Raw genomic sequence first — 22,417 nt, forward strand, 5'->3', positions numbered from 1 at the left:
GGGACTCCATGCATGGAGACTAAAGGTGCCAGATTTGGAAGAATCTGAAATGTCATCTTAGGATACTTTGTTTCCTAATGAGCCTGCTAAATGAATGGTTAGGAGTCCCAATATGCCCACTTTAAGCATTTTTATGACATATTCCCTTGAATTTTGCCACAAATTTTCCTCAACTTTACTAAGTAAATTATGTTCTAATACAATGAACATTGCATGGCAGATGTTCATTACATTCCCAGTAATTGTGCCATGTAGTACTGAATGGGAAAACTTGCCCTTGGCTTTCTCTTTAAATCAGGATGGCTGTTTTATTAAGTAATTAGAGAAAATAAAAGTATGTGTAAACACATCTACTCTGTTCTGTCATAGCAGTGTGGGGACATCAATCATTGACCTGAAGACTCAGTTTTAAACTTTAATCAAATCAGAGGTGATTGTCAGCTACCCAGTTAGATAAATGATAGTTGAAATTACAAAGGAAGAAATACAATAAAAGAACTAAGAGAATGTCGCTACTAGAACTAAACAGATTGGAAATCAAGCTTTCATGCCAAGAAAATTAAATAGGAGAAAGAATAGTCTTTTCAACAAAGGATGTTGGGACAACTGGATATCCGCATGCCAAAGAAAAAAATTGGATCTCTGCTTCGTACCATACACAAAAACTAACTCAAAATGAATCAAACGCTCCAAAAGTAAAAGTTAAATTAACTATAAAACTCTCAGGAGAAAAATAGTAAATCTTTATGAACTTAGATAATAGTTTCTTACATATATCGTCAAAAGCACAAACAAAAGAAAAAAGTAGATAAATTGCACATCATCAAAATTAAAAACTTTTGGCCAGGTGTGGTGGCTCATGCCTGTAATCCTAGCACTTTTGGAAGCCAAGGTGGGCAGATCACTTGAGGTCAGGAGTTGGAGACTAGCCTGGCGTCCGTGGTCAAACCCTCTCTCTACTAAAAATACAAAAATTAGCCAGGCATGGTGGTACACACCTGTAGTCCCAAGTACTTGGAAGGCTGAGGTAGGAGAATCACTTAAACCCAGGAAACAGAGGTTGCAGTGAGCCAAGATCACGCCACTGCACTCAGTCTGGGTGACAGAGCGAGACTCTATCTCCAAAAAAAAAACAAAATTAAAAACTTTTGTGCTTCCAAATACATCATTAAAAATTTGTAAAATAACCCACAGAATGGGAGAAAACTTTTGTAAACCATATAGCTCATTAGCGACTTGTACCTAGATTATGTAAAAACAACTATTATGAGGATGAGCACCATGGCTCTTACCTGTAATCCTAGCAATTTGGGAGGCCAAATCAGGAGGATTAGTTAATCCCAAAAGCTCTAAACCAGCCTGGGCAATGTTTGAGACCTTGTCTCTATAAATAATTGTGGTGGTACATGCCTATGGTCCCAGCTGTTTGGAGGCAGAGGTGGGAGAATCACTTAAGCCAGAGTGGTCAAGTGTACAGCAAGCCAAGCCATGGTTACACCACTCCACTCCAGCATGGGAGACAGAGCAGGAACTCGTCTCAAAAACAAAAACAAAACAAAAACCCAAAAAACTATTAGGATTCAATAATACAAAGACAACCCAATTTAAAAATGAGCAATGAGTAAAAGATCTGGATACTTATTTCTCCAAAGCAGATATGCAAATGGCCTATAAACACGAGAAAAGATGCTCAATGTCATTACCCATTAGGGAAGTGAAAATCCGAAACATGAGATACCACTTCATACTCACTAGAATAGCTATTATCAAAAAGACAAATAATTATGTGTTGGAGAGTATGTAGAGAAGTTGTATCACTCATATACTGCTGGTGGACATGTAAATGGTGAAGCTGCTTTAGAAAATAATCTGGTAATTCATTAAATGTTAAACATGGAGTTACCATATGGTCTAGCAATTATACTCCTAGGTATACACCTAAGAGAAAAGTAGATGTCCACATAGAAATTTATACACAAATGGTACATTATTCATAATAGCTAAAAAGAAGAAATAACTCAAACATCCATCAACTGTTTGACAGATAAATGTGGTATATGCATACAATGGTATATGGTGAAATAAAAAGTAATAAAATAACACATGCTATATCATGGATGACTTTGAAAACATTATGCTAAGTGAAAGAACCAGTTACAAAGGCTCATGTATTATATGATTCCATTTATATGACCTGTCCAGAATAGGCAGATCTACATAGACAAAAAGATTAATGGTTGCTGAGGGATGGGGGTGTGTGGGATGAGAGCATTGGGAGATGACAGCTGATGCAGAGTTTCTTTTTAGGGTAATAAATAATTATGATAGATGCACAATTCTGTGAATGTACTAAGGAATTATATTGAGGTGAATTGTATGTTATGTAAATTATATCTTAATAAAGCTGTTAAAATTTAAAAAAATTAGATCTCTAAGGGTGTCAGCCATGAAATGATCAATGTCAAAAAATCAAAAAAAGATACCAGAGGATATTCCTATAATGGGAGGAATTTCACTTATTAATTACAGTACTTGATTATTGCCTGAGTTTGTTGTTGTCTGGGACCCCAAGAATTGGGCCCCTTTGAGAGAAACTCATAGTCAATTAGGCGAGAGAGGCTTGCTCACTAATTTGCTAACTCACAATGCAGCCAGAAGTGCTTTGGAATCTCGTGTCCTGGGGGTTGTTGGAGACATGGCAGAGAACCCTGCTTGTGATTGAGATTGAGGCATGGAAAGTGGATTACCACACAGTCATACAACACATATGCTAAGCAGTGCTGGCCATTATACTTCCAATTCTTTTGCAGAAGCGCAAAAGAAACGGGTAAATTAATGTTAAGTTTTACATAATGACATCTTTTGGTTTAAAATTTTCAAGATGTAAAAATCTATCTAATTGCAAAGCTACCTGGTTATTCCAGGTGAAGATTAGGCTTTGGTATCTATAGTCATGGGTGTTGTATATTAATTCAATGAATACTGTATGGTTAAAGTGTCATTATACTGTTAGACTTGTAAGGGACTTTCTTTGCCCCAGACTTCTTCATTTTGGTTGCTCTTTTTGTGTCACCATCTTTATATACACAACCCTCCAATATATGAGCGAGGTGTTTAGGCTCTGTTCCCAGAATATATCTTCATTCTATCCACATTGCTTTATCTCTACTTCTACCACTCAGTGTACAGGTCGCCATCATTGCTTGCCTGCTGTAGCATCCTAAATGGTCTCCCTGCTTCTGTGCCTGTCTTCCATTCATCTCACAGGAGCCACCATTATTATTATTGCTTTACAACACAAATTGGTTTATGTTATTTCTTAAGACTCTTTGGAAAGAGTCTTAAGAAAGACTTCCTTTGGCAGTTGGAAAGAAAACCAAATCTTTATGATCCTGCCCTTGCCTGCTTCTCAGACTCATCTTCTCTAGCCCCTCATTTGTTCACAGGGCTTGGATGATTCCAGTCCACTCCAGCTAATATTGCCCCACTATCCCCAATGCCAGACACTGCCACATTGTCTTATTCTGCTTTTCTCATAGTACTTATCACTATGTGGAGTTTTCTTATTTGTTTGTTTACCTATTTATGATAAATAGTTCCTGCTGTATTTGTTTTGCTAATTGCAATTTGTTCAACCTTCAGAACAGTGTCATACAGTCCAGAATGCATACATAGTTGTTGAGGGAATGAATGAATGAACTGGGTCCCTCAGATTGGAACCTGGAAATGAATAGAAGGATGGGTAGTGTTCCATCCGAAGAGATAAGTTATGCCCTTCATAAGTATATTTATTGGGGCATACTATTTTGTGAGAATTATTTGCATGAAATAATGTGAAACATATTTGCTTTGGAGTATTTGATATCAGCAAAACCTTGTACCACAGAAATAATGTCAAAATTAAGTGATCAAATTTTAAATATAAACCAATTTCAACCAAATTTTAGATAGAAACAAATTTCAAATTTTAAATATAACCCAATTCTACATGTTAGACACGTAACATGTGTCTGCATGTTAGACACATGTTACGTGTCTAACATGGAGAATTAAAAGTTCTAAATTAGCTGTGACTGAATAATTCAGTCACTTACTCTTACTCATAATGATAAAATCAATACTTTTCCCTCACAACTCTGATTCATTTTTCATACCTGTAGTAGTACTGTCTTTTCAAACACCTTAGTGAGGTCTTAATACAACAGTGTACTGTCTTTAATATTATTATCTTCTTCATATACTGTGAATTTTCAACAAAAAAGTACAACGTTTTCTTCAATATAATTGAAAATATTCTGCTCCTGTTTAAATGAAATTAGAGTTTTAAAATGTAGTTTTGTATTATATGAAAGAACTGGAGAGACATTTTTAAATAATAAGTATCTCCAGTACATTTAAAATCAGGTTCAATTCTCACACAATCTTTTCAAAAAAACACTTAATGAGTATTTTATTCAAAAAGTAAATGCACATTCAAAAGGAAACAACCCCCTGTATCATAATATCTAGTGTTGGATCCTACATTCAATAGCATTATTTTAAACAGATGAAAACGATGAATTAAATGATATATATATTTTTTAACTTTAAAAGTTTCCTGCATATCAGAGCCAAGATATGAAAAATTAATACTTAATTAGAAGTGCTGCTGCTTTTCCAAAGGTTACCAAACAGGATTTCAATAATGCTCATTTCTATACAAAATGTTATTATAAAATATTTCCTGAACTTGTGGATAATGCAATCAAAATAGTATTGCCATACATTTAGACATTATAAAAAGCAGCTTTATTGAGGTAGAATTGATATACAATAAACTTAATCTGTCTAACATGTAGAATTTAAGTTTTGATGTATGTATATACCTGTGAAGCCATCACCACATTTAAGATAAGAAACATATCCATTACCTCCAAAAGTTTCCTCTTGACCCATGGAGTGGCTCTTATCTATCACTAGATAAACTTTTTCTTCAGCATTCAGAACAATTTATTGAGCACCCACCATGTTTTAGATAATGAGCAGGATATTGGAAATTGAGTGGTCAGCTGAAACAGACAGGATCTAGACTCTTATAGAACTTACCCTGCATCAGAAAGACAAATACTAAACAAATAATTATGTAAATAAATAAATATAAAATCACCACATATATTGCACTCTGAGCAAGGTAATCTGTATCTGTATATGTTGATTGTATCCCCAAATATTTCTAGGCCTCCACACCTATATCAGAAACCCTTTAAAGTTGCTTATAGGGCTTTTGCAATGTATCTAAAAATTCACACTAAATATTTTGTTTTATTGCATGTTATGTCTTTTATCTTGAAAACAGTATGATGTTTGATATATGAAAAGGATAACCAGTGGGGAAAAATATTATTATATAATTTATTTTCTTGATGTTGACCAGAAAGTCAATATTGAAAAAGAAAAAGGAAAGGAAAAAACCACCCAAGAAAATCTTGCTTTTTTTCTCACCATGTCATATTAAGTGCTATTTCAAGGAGGAAAAGTGGCAATAATTAGGTAAAAAATATTGGGGGGGGAAGTGCAGAATTTTTATTAAAAATCAAGCATAGTAAATGAAATAAAGATGATTATCAAGTACAGTTTTGTAATTCCATGACTTTTAATTTAGAACGAATGCCAGGCTTAAGTAAGATCATTTTCTGATTAATTGAAATAAGCTATAGCTTTCAAATATAAAATATATTCCAATTGTGTTTGAGCCTCTTCGATGATATAGCCCCTTTTCAGTGGTTCATAATTCACTATAGTGTTTAGTAGATTTACTGGAAAATCACAATTTTTTCCCTCTGACCCCAAAAATCTCAGAAACAACATCTGCTGTAAAGAGGGATCGTTTATCACTGTGGCTTCTTGCCAACTTTGAACTCTGAGAAAATCCACCAAATGGAGAAAGAGAATCAATACTTAATTCAGGATTATATTTAGGTATTTGTCCCAGAGAACAGAGGCTGGGGTCAGGGGCAGACACTTCAAGGAAAAGATATAAGGGAAGTAAATGGAGGTTTGTGGAAGCTGGAGGCATTGAAGTTATGAGCACAGGTGAATTTGTGCCGAGTGTGGGAGCAGAGTCTACACCTCTGGTATAGATCTGCTTGTCTATGCCAGACTGCAAATGGCAGCTTTCCCCTGCCCCCGCCTCTCCGCCTGTATTCTCCTGGCTGTTTTTTGTTTGGTCTGAACACTTGAACATTGACCTTAGCCTATTAAATTGGAACCTCTTCTCTCCTGTTCCTGAATCCATGGTATTCTGATTCTGATTTGCTTCCTCAGCTTCAGCAGCCATATATTCTCTAATAGAAGTAGCTGCAATCTGTTGCCTGTGTAGCCACTCAGTTTCCTGTGCCCATTGGTTTAGTTCTGTACCTAGTCCTGGCCCCTTTTGGCTTCCTCTGGCTTGTTCTTGATCGAAAAATGACAGTGCAGAAGGCAAAGGGAGACCTGTAAGTTGAGAAATACTAATAATAAGAAATTTGAATAGGTACACAGGAGCCAGATGATAAAGAATCATGCAAATCAGCAAAGGTGATAAGAATGAATGCCCCAAACAAAAGGTAGTCATTGTAGGTAGGCTCTGGGACACATGATAACTTTGTGCTTTGAAAAGGTTTTTGTGGTGATAATAGAATATGAAGCATGGATTAGAGGTAGAGAAACGAGGTTGGAGATGATAATGGTCTGTTCAATTAACAGAGGAAATGGTGATTTTAAAAAGTTAAGTTTGAATGTTAAATAAGTCATTTATAGTAATACTTCTGGAACTATGGAGAATAAAGGACAATAGTCTGTCTGCAGATAAAACAGATAATCTTCCCTCTCTAGTTGCAGATATAAGTATAGATATAGATATACTTGAACTTTTTAGATGTTAGGTTAATTTCCTACTAAGTCAGAAATTCTAACATTTGAGGAGGGGAGAGTACTTCATTGTACTTCAATGAAGTACTTCAATGAAGTACTTCAAGTACTTCATTGACTTAATGAAAAGAAATCAGAAAATGGGGGTTTGGGTCTCAGCTCTGGAACTTTCGAGAGGTTTAGTCGTGGGAATGTCATTTGAAGACTTTATCAAACCTATTGAACCTCAGATGAGCTTAGTGGGGTAACATGCAGGCTCTGCAGTCAAAATGTCAGAACCAGGTTCTACCATCTACCAGATGCTTCATTTTGGACAAGTTACCAACTTCTGTGTGCCTCAGAGTCTTCCTCTGTCAAATGGGGATAGTTATAATGCCTATTTCATAGGATTATTGTGAGAAGTACCCGAGGTATTTTATTGCAATGTATAATCAAATTTTAGCTGCTGTTTTATATATATATATATATATTTATTTACACAGAGTCTCATTCTGTTGTCCAGGCTGGAGTACAGTGGTGCGAGCTCAGCTCACTGCAACCTCTGACTCTCGGGTTCAAGAGATTCTCGTGTCTCAGCCTCCTGAGTAGCTGGGATTACAGGTCCCCACCACCATGCCTGGCTAATTTTGCATTTTTAGTAGAGAAAGGGTTTCTACATGTTGTCCAGGCTTGTCTCAAACTCCTGAGCTCAAGTGATTCACTCTCCTTAACATCCCAAAGTGCTGGGATTATAGGCGTGAGCCACTGTGCCCAGTCTTCTGTTATTATTTTCATTTAGTACATCCAACATTTTTTCCTACTTTGTGAGTGACATAAAATTAAATGATTTTAGTTACTAGAGGCATTTTCTTCAATCCTGCCTTTCTTTGTAAAGTCTATTAATGCAAGTTTGTGTAATCTATCATCAATGTTAGATGTAATTGTGATGGATGATCTATTTACTGGTTTCAAGAAACTTGCTGTAAAAATGCTCATTAGTAATATGTTAAACAATGTGCCTCTCTGTGTCATTTAGAATAAGGTTCAATTGCACATAATGGAAAATCCCAAAATAGCAGTGATTTAAACAAGGTAGAGGTTTGTCTCTCATATTAAAAAAAAAGTCTGAAGATATGCTCTATACTGCCTTCAGAGAACCAAAGCCTTCTATTTCTACTCTGCAGTGCTAACACATAGCTTCCATCCTCAAGGTCCCTCATAGTCCTAGCTATCCTGTTGGTGTGCCAGCCATAACACCTATACTGGAAAATGGAAACAAGAATAAACTTATAAGGATAAAAAGGAATCCCAGCACACTGAGTCAGATTCCTTCAGCATCTACTCCTGAAGTCTCAGATAAAAGTTATGTTCATCTCTCATTGGCTTATCACATGACGACGTAGCAGATAGGGAGGATGGGAAATTAGTTATTTATTCTGCCAGTAATGTACCTAGATACAATTTGGTATCTGACACTTAACGAAAGGAGAGAATGGATTGGCAGGTAGGTAGCCAGCATTCTCTGCCATGCTTTTCAATAAATCTCAGAAATCATTCTTAAATTTGCATTATGAAAATTCTGCAGCTTTCCATGGACATAATAATAAAACTACATTTTTTTCCAAATTGTGTCTTTAAATGTAGGAAAAAGAGTTTGTGTCATCCTAGAAACAGGTTACATGAAACAGGGTTTTAAACTGCTGACACTTAGCAAAGAACTTATTAAATGTGAACCAATATAGTGTTAAACTGAGTACAATAGAGAATAGAAGGTGAAATTAATTTTGTGAAGTAGTAACTTATTAAGGTGACTTCCTGAATAAAAACAAATGGAATCTTGGAGGTGTATAAGATACTAACAAAGCGATGAATGAAGTAAAAACAAAAAAGATCTCTTTTAGTTTTTCCTTTGTTTATACCAAAAAAGGGAAAAATAAAAAAAAATAGTGATTTTTGAAGAGACAAGTTCCGTAATGGTATTTTGGGAACATCATCTCTCAGCTATGCACAAACTACACCACGAGGAAAAACACAGAAGAGCCCAGTTAGGATGCTATGGTGGCCATCTTGTCAATGGGAGTTTTCTGTTATTACTTGTAGTTTTGGGACCCCAAAAGGATTATCCAAAGCAAACTTCATTTTAAAAATTTAATACTCTATTTATTAAATTTGTATGTCACAAACATAGCTCTTCTTTAAGCTTTGAAATTTAAATTATGTTGTTCTGCTTAGTCATCTAAGTAGATATACTTCAATTATTTTATTCTACTTAGCCATCTAGTAAAATAACTATAATTATTTTATTCTACTTAGCTTACAAATTTTGAAAATCACTTTTAAAGAGGTGTTTAATGTTTGATTCCATTTATAAACTTAAACTCCCTTAAACATTTTAAACTATATTGACGAAGTTGATACATTTCCTTTTTATATTTAAGTTCTTTAGTCATCTGAAAAAGCCTTCTCAACATTTAAGTAACTATCATATAGGATAAATTTAAATTATAAAAGATATGTCTTAGGCTTTTTAAAAGTCTCCAATACTGATTAACTTTGACATAGAACCTTTGCCAATTAGTCTCATCAATTTAATTTGGAATTGCACAAATGATTTTAGTAACAGGTCAAATTCTCCTAAATATAGTGATTATTTCTAAACCTTACTAGAAAATATTAGTACCATTAAGTTTGATTTACTTAATCATATGTGTGTGTGTGTGTGTGTGTGTATATGTATGTATATATATATATATATATATATATATGTATATTTCTACAAGTTTACAGCTATTAATTCTCTAGGAAACAATTATGCTTTCCAAACAATTTCAGGGTTAGCATGCTAAGCACTATTGGAGGTTATGCTTTTAGCTGGCTGAGGTTGAACATTAACCAGAGATGTCATCTGAGACCTTTGAGCTCTAGCATTACAGATATCTTTGAAAATGTTCTGATATCTTTGGCTGTCAATGAGCCTGAGTCTTCCAGATTCAAGTCATCTATTACTTAATACTTTTTTCTACTACAGAAATCCGCTGGTGGTCCATTTGGTTGATTTCAACTAGTCTATTACTATGTCACTCCACTCTAAACTCTTTGCATATTTTTTTTTTTCTATTAGGACTGGCAGGTACAGTTCTTTTAATGACATTGAGTTGGATTTTGTTTACCTCCCAGTGCTTCCTCTACCTGGTTCATTTTTGGTTAAGGGCTAAGCTTAGAGCCAAGACAGCCTGAATGAGGGTGACAGCAACTGAGTGGAAACAAAGTGCAAAATGGAAAGGTATTAGGAAGGGAGAATAGACAATAGACACTACGGCTGGGGATGGATTCCAGGAAGAGGAGACCACATTGGACAAAGACCCCAGAAGAAAGGTAGAGCTTAGCAGCCCCAAATCCTCACTCCATATCTGCCCACCCCCACCATCCCTGGCAATTATTATGCATAGAGGATAATATTCTCTCCTGCTGCATTCCTGTGGGAACACCCAACCTAAAATACTTATCTAAACTAAGGTGTAGAAAATTTGTAATTTCAGAGCTTCCCTGGGTCTTTTGGTAGCCAGAATTTGCTAAGTCAGGACAGACAGCTCTGTTACTTGAAGAGATACATTTGTCTTACCCACCAGAAAGCTTCTCACTGTGTTTGGAAACTAGAGGATGAATATGAGAGTAGTGGTGGGAATGGACACTAATAACGAAAAGTACTGTCTCCTTGCTGGAAAAGGGAGTGTGTGAAGATCATTCGATTTATATAGAACATCCTTGTCTTCAGTATGAACCTACTTGGTATAGTTTTTGAAAATTCACTTCTTGTTCTTTTGTATGTGTGTGTCAAGAAAAGAGAGAGACGTGCCAGTTTGATACAATAATTATTTTCTAATTGAGCAGGAAGAATGAGGAAACATGTCACACTAACGGAAGGACTTCATCTCAGGCAGGTTCTTAATATGCCACCTTCACCCACTCTAGTTCCCTCCCTCAGTTTATTTCATTTTAGATGGAATTACCCAGTCTTTGAGCACTAGATCATTGAGTTCAGCATATTGCACTGGTCTCAAGATGGTAAAGGTTTTTTTGAGTGGAAAAGGAGTTGTCAGTGAGAAGCTGTGAGAGCATTTGGGGGGAAAAGATGAATGAACAGAAGGACAGGGAAGCAAGTCTAGAGATTGGCACATGCCCTCAAGGAGACTCTCTGAGAGTGAACTGTTTTCCCCTTTTCCTTTGAACTATGGTGACATCATATTTACCCTAAAGTTCTGCATTTCAATTTTAAAAATGTTGATGTAATTTCAGATTACAGAAAAGTTGCTAGAATCTAACAAAGAACATTTTTACTCTACAGTATTTGCTTTATTCTTCTCCCTTTCTTTCTCTATATTGTTTTTTTGGAACTGTTTGGGAGAAAGTTGCTGACATGAATCCTGATACTCCTAAATATATCAAAGTGTGTTTTCTTAAGGCAAGCACATTCTGTTACATAACCACATCACACTGATTAAAATAAGGCATTTAATTAAAACAATACTACTATCTCATTTACTGACCTTCTTCAGATTTTATCTTTTGTCTCAATAATGTTCTCTATATCATGTGTTGCATTTAGTTGTCATGTTCTTTTAGTCTCTTTAACTTGGAACGGTCTTCCTTTGAATTTCATGATATTGATCTTTTTGAATAGTACAGGCCATTTGTTTTGTGGCCCACCCCTCAGTATGGGGTTGTCTGATGTCTCCTTGTGGCTTTGGCAGGAAGTCATGTTGCGTAGCTCCCAGTGCATCCTACCAAGAGGGACATGATGTGAATATTCTGTTCCTGTTTATGTTAGCATTGATCACTTGGGTTAAGATGAGACTGCCAGGTAAGTCCTCTAAGGTTGTTATTTATCTTTTGGTAATTAGTGTTATCTGGTAGGAAGATTAGTTTTACCTTGTTAGTCAATCTTACATTGTCATTTCACTCTGTATATTTGGAATTAAAATTTTATTGTTGTTTCTTTTACTTTTTTATTATTCTTTTCCCCAAAGGAGTCTTACTTGTCTACTTGCTTATTCTCAGCTCTGCTGTAGGTACCTACCCTTACAGCTTTGCTGGCCTAGGCCTGCAACCCTGTCCTCACTGGCAGCTGTCCATACTGGCAGAGTGTTGATGGCAGAGGGAGGAAGCCACAGCTCCCATTGCTTCCTCATCTCTTCAGCCTAGAACACAAAAAGCAAGACTCTGTCTCAAAAAAAAAAAAATGTACTGCACTGAGTTTTGGGGGTTACCAAAATAAATTCTATAAGATGGAAAATAAGATCTTCCCTTTAAATTCATGACATTCACAAAAGGTTTGCAAACTACAAAGGTATAGTTTGCCTTATACCTTTGTTACAAAAGACATTGAAGCAATTTGTTCTGTAGACCTTATATACTCCTCTTTTTCTATTATGTGGGAAGCTTAGTTCCTGCATGAGATCAGATAAACAATAAAACCAGTATTATCACACTTAATAACTAATATTAATTCTTTCATATTGTTACACATCCAGGAAAAGCTCAATGTACATTAACTTTCAGTGATTCTTTGCACACAAGTTGGATATAAAAACTGAAGAAAATTTTCTCGAGAAAAACCCTTATTATTGGTGTAAATGTACAGTGATTGTGAAAAGAAACATTTTACTCCGACCTACAAAAAATCTTATTGCTTCTAGTTTTTCTTTACAGATTAGATAGTGGAAAAATTTATAGATATTTCCTTTTGAATGTCTTTTTCCAGACATATTAGCTAAGATGTTCAGGGAGTGTGTGTGAGAAATGAGATGGCATTTTCAGTAAGAGCTAACAAGAGGAGTAAGCACATATTGAATTTTCCATTCTGCCAAAAGCCCGCTCCAAGGAATATTTCATCTTAAATAATAAGAGGAAAAGCTAATTTCACATTCTTTCAATTTCATTTTAGATTGTTTTCTAGCATTGGAAAGTAGATTGTTTTCTAGCATTGGAAAGTAAAGAGAGAGTTTTCTTTTTTCTTATCACAACACTGCACGTCTTAAAAATACCAGCAATTGAGAGAGTTGAAATAGTAAGTGAATTATTTGGATTGGTCACCTTGAAGAAGCCTAAAGAACTTGGCAGGCATTCAAAAACTGGAGATTGAATGAGTTAAGGGCAAAATTGATCTGTCTTGCAGCCTTCTATCTAAAAAACTGCATCCTTTTGTTGCACTCTTGGAGTCTAAACTCTCTTGTTTCAAACACTGAGAAGTTTTAAAAGCCCTGACAAATGCCGGTAATATCTATCCAGCAAGGTCAGGGAAACTGCTTCCTCTTATCCAGCCATAGGTATCCAGGCAGTTTGCTCAGGCACCCAGAGTGCCACTCAAAGCAAGGTAGTCTGCCCCACTTGAGCTCTGTTCTTATTTCCTCAAAATACATTCAACTGGCTTAGCATCTGACTCAGACATAGCAGAGATACTGCTGCTGCCAGAGGGTAATAATTTGTTCTGTTATCCTAGAATGCCTTTGCACCGAGAAAATGAGAATCTGGGCAACTCAGTGAATTTTCCATCCTGTGGATTTCTCACTGGCTGTTCCTGGCTCTATTTCTTCCTCTATTTTAGAGGGAATAGTCATCCTGCTTTTCAGGCTATCACCTTTTCTTTGGAATCAGCTGGATGCATTTAATGCATATGGAAAAGATGCTTAGAGGGCAGGTAATAGAAATACGAATAAAATATATCCTTTTTTTTCAGTTTTCTTGGAGAATGAGATATTCTCTGTAAGTGTATTTTTCTAGACAATTGAAATCTATGCCTTACATGTCAAAACTTGTTTTTAACTTTGAGAAATGATGTAGCACAGTGGTTAAGCACACAAACTTTGAGGCAAATTGTATTTAATCACTTTCTACCTTTGTAACTTCAGGCACTTAGCCCCTCATGCCTCAATTTCCTCATCTGTAAAGTGGAGATAATAATAGACCTTATAGGGTTATGGTGAGGATTAAATAGGATTAAATGAGTTAATATATGTAAAACATTTAAAACAATGTCAAATATAGAGTAGTCATATAGAAGAGTTACTATTATTATTAATTTATCCATTCATATACAAATCTTACCATAAAAGGGTACCCACCTTATTATTATCTTTTACAGAATATATTGAACATTGACTACTCAGTGTCTTCATACTCAGGGAAATAATATAGTCATTTCTTCAGGGAGTTCTATGATGATGCTGATGATGAAACAATAGCTAATATGGTTTCATGAATGTTCTTGGTTTATCCCTGCAAAAAACCTCTAAGGCAGCTACATTAATAGTCTCAGAAGGTGGAAGTACTTGTCCAACTTCACACAGCTAGAACTGGATGTGAGATACAAACTGAGGGCTGTCTGACCTCAAAGTTCTTGGTCACCTTACCACATTGCCTTGTGGTCAGGTCTCCTGATTCCACACCAGTGATTCTCCAACTGAGTATCCTGCAGAATAACCAGGAGGGCCTGTTAGAACACAGATTTCCAGCTTCTACCTAGAGGCTTGGATTCAGTAGTTTTGGGATGGAAGCTGAGAATTTGCATTCTAAGTTGCTAGGTGATACTAATGCTGCTAATCCACAGGAACCACATTTTGAGAATCAGTAGTTTCACTAAATGCCTCCAGACAATATTTAATATCATTTAAAAAAAATTTCTCTCTCTCTTTTTTGAGACAGAGTCTCACTCTGTCACTCAGACTGGAGTGCAGTGGCACAATCTTGGCTCACTGCAACCTCCGCCTCCCGGGTTCCAGTGATTCTCCTGCCTGAACCTCCTGGGATTAAAGGTACATGCCACCATGCCTGGCTAATTTTTGTATTTTTTTAGTAAAGACGAGGTTTCACCATGTTGGCCAGGCTGATCTCGAACCCCTGACCTCGTGATCTGCTCGCTCGACCTCCCAAAGTACTGGGATTATAGGCATGCACCACCACACCTGGCCTTATTTTCTCTTTACTATCAGTTGCTGCTTGAAGCTATCAATGTATTCTTTTGCTTGTAAACACTATTCTATGCACATCTAACCATTTAAAAACTCTCTATAATCCACCTTCTGTGGTATTTGTGGATTTTTTGTCAGCAGTTGCTGTTTAGAGGCTCCTTTTATTCACAAATCAGTTCACAGGTGCATTTGGCTCATGAATGCCATGAGGACCTTGACTTATTTTCTTAAATATTGCTTCTTTTAATTTTAATGTAAAAAAAGTATTGAGTGACTATGATTCCTGAATTTAAATCTCTATCATATGCCATTTTTTTTCTTCCCAATGTTGAGGACTTCATGCTTATTGTTAAATCAAACTAAATATGGCCTGAGAAGGACTCTGTGCTTCTATATTTGAGTCCTTGTGAATGAACGGTAACATAGCTTAACAGTCAGATAAAATTGAAAGCCTAACTTAATAGTATGCACCTGTAACAGTGGCTGAGGGTTGGCCAATCCCAGCTGCTGTTCTTCAACCACTCATAGATACTGAATGGTCAAACTGCGTTCAAATAGGGCAAACGTCTAGCTGTAACCAATCTCACTGTTTCTGTACCTCACTTCCTATTCCTGTAAGTCACTTTACCTTTTTTTTGTATAAATTTGTTCTATCTATGAGGCACCCCTGGAGTCTCTGTAAATCTCCCGAGGTTCTGGGGGCTGCCTGATTCACGAATCGTTCATTGCTCGATTAAACTCCTTTAAACTTAATTCAGCTGAAGTTTTTCTTTTATCAGATGGTGTCAAAAGCAGGATCGAAGTGGAGCTTCTACCAACCTCCAGGAGTGCTGAGTGAACATGCAAGGTACCTCCAGGACCCACTTGTGTTCATGGGTCTCTCAGAGCTGCTGGGGATTGTGGGTAAGTTCCCTCTCAGATTTCAGAGCTCCAAGGATTTGTATTTTGAGCTCTCCAAGCTTCTTTGCAGAAATTTCTGACCCAAACTGGGTTTGGAGTCATGACAGAAACTGGACTGGGTCCAGGAATGGATTTGATCTGGGAATTAACTGGCTTGGATCCAATTAGAGGACTCTTACATCTGAACTGGGTCAGAAATGAACTGGTAGTAAGCTGTAATATTGCTGGCATTATAAAATTTGGCTTTGGAAAATTCACAGGGATTTTTGTGTTCTATCCCTTTGTTTAATTTTTATTGTGCACTTAGGTAGGAAGAATCATTGGCTAAGTTAATCAAGAGAACCTGAGAGTAAAGCCAATGTTCTAGATAAAAATGGGATCCTTAATTTCTGGAAAACTGAGTTCCTTCTGGTTTATACTTTAGGCCTGGGAAGCAGAAAAGTCTTACAGAAATGGCAAAATCTTACCAAAGATAGCTTACACTGGAACGTTCTGAATGAACAACAATGCATTGAAGTACATTTAACAATGAGGGCTCTCGGTAAAGTCCCCTTTGGCTAAGACGGCTTTGGCACTACAGGATGTCAACTGCTATTCTCTTTGTAATAATCTGCCTTGGACTCTTTGCTGATGGCTGTGGGTTACGGGATTAGACATGTACAGGATTGTGGGACATGGGGAGCTTTCCCCCCTAAAAGGGGAAAATTGAGAGCTGATGAGACTGCTAGATAAGATCCCTTTTCTACTGAGAAACAGCCACCTGAAATTTTCAGTATTGCTGCGATGGGTGGGTCTTTCTCTGGCCTCGTTAATCATTTTGCCTTTCCAACCCTGCTACAGGCAATGCTTTTCTCTCTCTCCTTTCCTTTTCTTACCTTTTTTATCACGCAGGGCAACCATCTTGCCCAGAGACTACATATTGGAACTCCTGGTCAGAGGTTGGTCTAACGATGATGGGGCCCAACCAGGGGCAAGTTTGAGCCTTGCCAGTTTGCTATTGGGTGCTAAGCAGAGTGGCTAATGTCGTTGGTTTGTCACATGTATTTTAGTCTGGCCAAAACAAAAAAAGATAATTTTCCTTTATGATGTGGCTTGGCCCCCAGCGTGATGGTGCGGGAAGCTGAGTCACTAGGGCTGCTCAGGAAAAGGGAATCCAGAAACCTGGCATGCCAGCAGAAGGGTAAGAATTTCTTACCAGTGAGATTTTGGGCTTCTCTCTCTGTGTGTGCAAATGGTTGAATGAATGGTAAAAATCGCTTTATCTCCATCTTGCTTTATGTCCTTGGGAGCTTCACTTTGTAACCATGTGGCAGTACTTTTGCTTGGTCTCCACATTCTAGGGAAGAAGAGTTTTAGGGTTTACGTCATAGTTAGCTCTAAAAATTATCTTGAGTAGTTAAAAGAGTTTTCAAGCTCAAAATTAGCTACCCTAGATTCCTTCTGGGGAGGGAAGTGGAGACAGCTCTGTGCTGTAGCTTAGTAGCTAAGGTTTTGGCATTTCATAATGGTAGTTCAGGTTCGATTTCCCTGCTTATGAAGCAAGTCCTTTTTTCTTTAATATCTGCATGACCTTGTCTAGTCTCTTCTCCTCCATGTACTATCTTAAATTTTCCTTTCTCTTAGCACCCGGGAGGTTACCTTTGGTAAAAAGTTCAAAAGCCAGAAATATCAGCTGTTTGGGCTGACTAAAATCAGGTAATAAAAAAATTTTGAAAGGACTTTATTAAAGTGTGCTATGGTGAAAAGTCAGCTTAATTAAAAGCAGATATTCAGGCTCTAACAGCCTGGACTCCTGGAAAAACAGGAGGCATCAGAAACCCTTTACTGTCCGAGTTCTTCCAAGGGCTCTGCCCTAAAGCCAATAACCAATTAAGAAACACAAAAACTGGCAAATGAAAAATCTTAACAACTACTGTAGTAATCTCCTTCTGTCTGTCTGTGCCATTATATATGTGTTGTGTGTAATGTTTATATAAAAGAGCTCTAATTAATTGGCTTAAACAAAAATAAGCACTTAAATATTTTGAAAGCAAAATAAAAACTGCAGTGCCTTTTAGTTCATGTAATTTTATCTTTGGGAAATAAAAACAGCTTTAAAGATTGTTAATAAAGACATTTTGTCTAAATTATGCACATCAGATATTAGGTTTGCTAAATGCTTTAAGATCATAAACTGTTTTGACTTTTGAAAGTAGTTCAATTATTTTGGAGACATTAAATTCTGAAAAGGCCTGGGGATATATGGAATTACAGATGACCCCTAACTACGCAAAGAAGGTTATATAGAAAAGAGATTTTATATAAGAAAGGATGTTGTATGCTAAATTCTTGTCCTACAGTAAAATGACTGGTCTTTAAAAAGAAGAATGTTTTGGACAAGTCAGGAAGTCTAAATATGTCATATATGGTCTGTATAAGTTGTGAAGTTTCTCCCCAGAAGAAGATGGCATCCTTGGTGCAAACAGGTTTCCCAAGATCACGGATCAAGGCTTCTACTATCACAAGACTCTTATCTTTGACTATTTTTTCCTTATTTATGCTTCTATGAATAGTAGAAATGAAAAGGGGTCTATTATTTGCCCTTATAGGGTATACTTTTATTTGTGAAGGATTTTGCAGCCAGCCTTATACATGAATAAACTTACACTTTAATAGATAAAAGAGGAAGGTGCAATGTAGGTAAGAAACTTTGGTGGTATATATGTTGCCTCATGATCAGTCAAAACTCCTCTTTACCCACATCATGGATTAAAGAGAACATGGCCAGAGGCCTTTACTCTTCTGAAAGGACATCATTTGTTAGGTCCTTTTCCCATGGTTTAGAATAAAAGAGGCAATAATTATAATTGTCACTCTCATAATAGGCTCTAAAGCAAATTCAACTTTGAAGGCTATTGCTACACACAGACTTTAAATTCTCTTGTGGAAGTTATGCTAAATAATAGAATTGGCTAAGCAGAAAAGTGCCTGTGTGGCTGCTGACACTGTGGCCTATGGAGAAATACATCAAATGTAGATTATTAAAATCAGTTGTAGTGGATTAGTGAAAAGACCACTTAGTCAAGCAAGTAGACTCTTCATCCAGTTCATGCTTTAATGTATTTAATTTTACACAGTTTGGTGTATGGGGACCTTGGGTAAGGAGTATACCCCAAACTATTATCTTCCTGATAATCATAATAATAGTCTCCCTGGTGCACAGTATTCTCTCAAAGGTTTTAAATGTTTGCATGCATCCACCTCTAGAACATCAAATGGTCTCTCTTCAACTGGAATAACAAAAGCAAAAAGAAATGTGCTACCATGAGGATGCTATAACCTGTGAATGATGTGCTGAAACCAGAAACCCAAAATGGTGGTAACTGAGAGTGGCCCCAAGGTCCTAAGTATTGGTTACACTTTCACTGAAGTGAGAACCTGGCCAAAACAGGGAAATTTTTCTCAAACAAAATGATGGGAGGCCATTATTTTGGACTGAGCTCATGCACTAGGCCCCAACAAACCAAACCAAACTGAAATGGAGTTACTCATGCTAAAATGTGACATAATCAAACCAAGGATTTAAGAAAGCACATGAATCCTAGAACAGACTGGGTTTTGTTTTTCTCCTGTAAACAGGATGTTCCAGCATAAGGATGTACTCTTTTATTAGGTCCTTATTCCCTCCTTGCAAAACCCACTGTTCTACTGTTTCTCAGTGGATTTCAAAACCACATAAGTACATTTACGATAGTGATAGTAACATCAATGACTAAGGTTTTGGTCAATCTCTCAAAATTGAGAAAATGATCAAAAGGGGGAATTGTTAAAGCAAACTAAATATGGGCTGAAAAGGACTCTATACTTCTATATTTGAGTCCTTGTGAATGAACTGTAACATAGCTTAACAGTCAGACAAAATTGAAAACCTAACAATAGTATGCACCTGTAGCAATGGCTGAGGGTTGGCCAATCCCAGCAGCTGTACTTCATCTACTCATAGATACTGAATATTCAAACTGTGTTCAAATAAGGCAAGCGTCAAGCTGTAACCAATCTCACTGTTTCTGTACCTCACTTCTAATTTCTGTTTATCACTTTACCTTTTTTTTCTATAAATTTATTCTGACCACGAGGCACCCCTAGAGTTTTTGTGAATCTGCTGTGGTTCTGGAGGGCTGCCCAATTCACAAATCATTCATTACTCAATTAAACACTTTTAGATTTAATTTAGCTGAAGTTTTTATTTATCACCATCAAAGATTATCCTATAATAGGACATAGGAAAATCTAGCAGTCCACTCTGACTTGGCTTTTTAGTCTCCTCAACTCAGGAATATAGTTCCAAGAACCTGGTGTGTATCTGCTTTCTTGTTTTCTATCTATTTCTTCAAATCCAGTCTTGTCTTTTATCAATACAGCTCTAAAATCCTGTATAAGCCATGAAGTTGTCACAGAATTAGGTCTAGAAAGATTTTGAGGAGAGGCAGGATTCTTTTTTTCTTCAGGTAACATAATAGATCCTTGATTCCTGAGTTGCTTCTTCTTAGATTAACAGTGTAGGAGTCAGAAACTCACAATTCTAGCCTCTTCTGAAGTGATCAATTTCCCACTCTATTGAATTACAGATAACTTTGGGTACACGTCTGTGAGAAACTGGGCTGTCATGGGGAGCTATATTGACTCACTTGTTTTTTGATCTCAGGTTGGTCTTTTGCATTGCTTTTTTGGCTGTTCAGTAGTAAATGGAAATAAACACAACCTTAAACATAGCCCAAGTCATTACTGTAGACCAAATTTTATGGTCTAGTTAATTCTCATTCTCTCACATTTAGTTTCCTGTTCTAAACTCATATTTTATTTCAATATTGCCACATAGTTTTATATAGGCACCTTCTACCTTATCCCATGACAGTCATCTGCCAAGCCCACTCTGTACCTGTCATTGGGCTTTGTGTTGCAAGAGAAATATAAACAAAATTTTGTTTAAACCCCTGCAAGTTGGATTTTCTATTACTTTTAACAGAATACATTTCTTAGTTGACTTCCTCATATAATCAGAATCCTAGAAGATAGGATTATTCTGGAAGTGGTTAAATTCAGTGGTTCAACAAAGATGTCAGAAATTGAAGGTCTTGCCATTTTTCTACTTCATAGTTGCTTGATGATTGTAGCAGCTTCAGACATCACATCCCTTCATACTAATGTCAAGAGAGAGGGACAATAAATCTTTCTGTTCTGGTCTTTTTTAAGAGAAGAAAAACATTTTTGAAGTCCCTCAGCCTATTTCTTATGTCTCCTCAGACAGAATTTGGTCAGTGCCCATCCCAAACTAAATGTTTGCCAAGGAGGAATAATAACCATGTCTGGCTCTGGCCAATCAGGAGTCACTGCTGGGGATGGAGATGGGTCCTGTTTTCCTAGAAGGAAATATTACATTGGTGCAAAAGCAACTGTGGTTTTGTAACTGCCCAATGGGTTCACCTTGCCTGCTGCCTAGACAGAGCTGATTTCTCATAAAGAATTGCAATGGTGAAAGAGTAATTTTAATTGCCGTGGGGAGACTGGAGTTTTATTATTACTCAAATCAATCTATGAAAGCATTCAAGTATTAGAGTTTTTAGGATTAATTTGGTGGGTGTGGGCTCGGAAAGTGGGGAGTGCTAATTGGTCAGGTTGAAGATAAAATAATAGGGGGTCAAGTAAGTTCTTCTTGCTGACCTCTGGGTGGGATCACAGAACTGGTTGAGCCAGATTATCAGTCTGGGTGGTGTCATCTGCTGCAGGGTCTGCAAAATATCACAAACACTGATCTTATGTTTTACAACAGTGATTTTATTCCTAGGAGCAATTTGGGGAGGTTCAGACTCCTGCAGCCAGAGGCTGCATGGCCCTTAAACTGTAGTTTCCAATCTTGTAACTAATTTGTTAGTCCTACAAAGGCAGACTGGTCCCAGGCAAGAAGGGGATTTTTCAGGAAAGGGCTGTTATCCATTTTGTTTCAGAGTTTAAACTATAAGCTAAATTCCTTCCCATGGCTAATTTAGCTGATGCCCAGGAATGAACAAAAAGAGTTTAGAGGTTAGAAGGAGGATGGGGTTGGTTAGGTCTGATCTCTTTCACTGACATAATTTCCTCAGTTATGATTTTTGCAAAAGTGGTTTGTTTTTGCCTCTTTTTTTAATTGCAAAGACCTCAATTACTTTTTTACCAACCTAATAGCTACTTGGAGGACAATTAATAAAATCAAGGGTCTGTTAGAAGAAAGAGGTGGGGAAATGGATAACAGCTGTTGATATAGCAACTGACAGTGTCTAGCACTAAAATACCACTGGCCTCTTTGACCTGAGTCACTTTCATAGGTTCTTACAGCACTTAGGAGAGAAAGCTCCTCAGTGACATATTGGATATTCTGGTAATTTGACATATGGAAACCCAAACTAACTTTTATTTGGGCAAGTTAATTAAATTGGTAAATGAATGTTATGTAACTTTTTTTTTTTTTTTTTTTTTTGAGACAGAGTCTTGCTCTGTCACCAGGCTGGAATGCAGCGGTGCAATCTCGGCTCACTGCAACCTCCGCCTCCTGGGTTCAAGTGATTCTTCCGCCTCAGCTTTCTGAGTAGCTGGGACCACAGGTGCGTGCCACCATGCCCGGCTACTTTTTTTTTTTTTTTTTTGTATTTTTAGTAGAGACAGGGTTT

The 22,417-nt window shown here is 36.9% G+C and overlaps 1 protein-coding gene across 2 annotated transcripts in view; it reads left to right on the plus strand.

Annotated features, from left to right (window-relative positions):
* GRXCR1 (glutaredoxin and cysteine rich domain containing 1) overlaps nt 1–22,417 on the plus strand; it is a 372,499-nt gene that overhangs the window by 2,702 nt on the left and 347,380 nt on the right. For both annotated transcript variants that reach the window (XR_004266358.1, XR_004266362.1), the window contains exon 2: nt 15,614–15,737. The gene's annotated coding sequence lies outside the window, so the exon portion shown is untranslated. The remainder of the gene's footprint in view (nt 1–15,613; nt 15,738–22,417) is intronic.

This window comes from Sapajus apella, unplaced genomic scaffold (genome assembly GCF_009761245.1).
Source record: "Sapajus apella isolate SASKATOON/1434 unplaced genomic scaffold, GSC_monkey_1.0 scaffold5, whole genome shotgun sequence".
Taxonomy (NCBI): domain Eukaryota; kingdom Metazoa; phylum Chordata; class Mammalia; order Primates; family Cebidae; genus Sapajus; species Sapajus apella.